The following is a 2,205-nucleotide window of genomic DNA, read 5'->3' as shown; positions in this document are numbered from 1 at the left end:
CAAGGCTGTCACAAGAAAGCAAGATGAACAATGTCACTTAAAAGGACATAATTGAATTGTTTCACAGTTCTGCTGGTTAGATGTCCACATTCAGGGTGTTGCCAGGGGCATATTCTCTTCAAAGGCTATAAAATTCCCTCCTTCAATCCCAGAGGTACGCAGTTTGCATCCACTAGATGCTCTGCTGGACAAGAAGGGGCAATCCCCTCCTGTACCAGTCAGATCCGATTTGACAGTACACACATACACACACACACATAAAAAATAAAATTCCCTCCTTGTCTCTTTCACCTTTTGGTCAACTCAAAACTCAACTCATTGGTCTTGAGTTGGAACCAACTCATACTTGACCCTCCAGCAGGTCTCTGAGAAGCTGTAAATCACAAGAGAGGAGATTGACATCATTCTCCCTGGGAGCCAATTCTGACCATCAGAATGGTGCAGTCTTTGGATTCACAATGCAACTCCCTACAGACATTTCACTAGAGCCAGATATCAGATTTTCTTTTTCCTTTTTTTGCTGGTCCAATAACTCTATTTCTCTATTCTCACATGGAAGCAGAAGTGGGACCCACTTCCTAAAGAGCATAAACATGCCTCTGGAAACTCTGAACTTTGATAAATGGCGATGGTTGTGAAAGGGCTTCAGAGGGCAATTAACAACAACATTCTCACAGGGCCGCCTTCGTTTTGTTTCCCAAGCATTGTGTTTCTCCTTCTTTGTATAAGGAAATCACGGCAGACTGGATTAGTGTCCACCCTACAGCAGATGACTTGTTAATTGATCCCATCTCCAAAGACTTTTTTTAAAATTTGAAATATAGCTCATCTATTGTTCTAATTCACTGAAGTTTAAAACATTCCATCAAAATGCCCAGGAAAATCTAGGTAGCAAATATATATGTCCTTTCTTCCCAAAGTCTCTATTTTGAAACAAGATCACATACACACGCACTGGAGGTGAGGACATAAACACAGCATTTTAGGGGATACAATCCTATCTGTAACAACAATCAACAATTATTGAGAGCCTGGTATATTGGAGACATGTTGTGTATTAAAGGTATATTACAGACTTGGTCTCCTCTCTCAAGGTCTAAGCAGTTTCATTGTAAAGATGCCACAAATGGACAAAGGAAAAAGACCAATAAAAATAATAATGCAGCATAGAACTTAGCTATAAGGCATATACTCATGTACTTTCATGTAAAGGAATTATGAAGGACTAGCAGACTAGAGAACTCTGGTGGCCTATTATGTAGGGAATTATGCAGTTAACCAAAGGCTGTGCCTCTTTGGTGGTTCAAATTCACCATCAGCTCCTGGGACAAAGCTGGGCAATCTCCTGTGTGATTTACAACTGTGAAAACCCGATGGACTGTCAGTTATGAGCTGGGTCCTACTTGATGGCAGTAAGTTATAAAAGCAATACACAAAAGATGTTTGAAGGAGGAACTAGAGCTTAAGCAGAGTCTTGAATAATTGGTTGGTAATATTGCTGTTGGGTGCCACGAATTCAGCTCCACCTCATAGCAACACTCTGTACAAACAGAACAACAGTTCTGTGCTGTCCTCAAAAGGCTGCTGTGCTTAAGCCCACTGTTGCAGATCCTGTCAATCAATTCACCTCACTGAAGGTCTTTTTCTCTTTTTGCCAAGGATGATGCCCTTCTCCAGGAACTGATTCCTCTGAATAAGAGATCCAAAGCACATCAGATAAAATCTCACCATCCTTGCTTCTGGGGAGCATTCTAGCTGCACTTTTTTCAAGACAGATTTGTTTGTCCTTTGGCAGTATATGGGCTATTTAACGTTCTTCACCAACACAAGAATTCAAAAGCATCAGTTCCTTAAAATGCAACTCTGGTGTCTTAGTGGTAAGGAATGCTATTGCCAACACAACGGTAAGTGCTTCAAATTCACCAGCTGGTCCACAAAAGAAAGATGGGTCATCATATCCAGTGTGATTAACTGCCTCTGAAAATCCCTGAAGGGTAGTAATTTATGCTGAGTTACTAATATAAGAGACACTAAATATCTCAATAGGATTAGAGATTCAGGCAGTAGATTTTGTATTAAAAATTCCTTTATCATGGATACAAATTATCTCCTGTTTCCTAGAAAAATCATTAAAGATAATTTAATGCTGTTGGTGTTGTTATGTGCTGTCGAGTCACCTGCGACTCATAGCGACCCTATGCACAA

Source organism: Elephantulus edwardii, unplaced genomic scaffold (assembly GCF_000299155.1).
Source record: "Elephantulus edwardii isolate Elephantulus edwardi_28Jun2011 unplaced genomic scaffold, EleEdw1.0 scaffold00040, whole genome shotgun sequence".
Taxonomy (NCBI): Eukaryota; Metazoa; Chordata; class Mammalia; order Macroscelidea; family Macroscelididae; genus Elephantulus; species Elephantulus edwardii.
The sequence above is the reverse complement of the archived record's forward strand: the minus strand, read 5'-3'. Positions refer to the sequence as shown.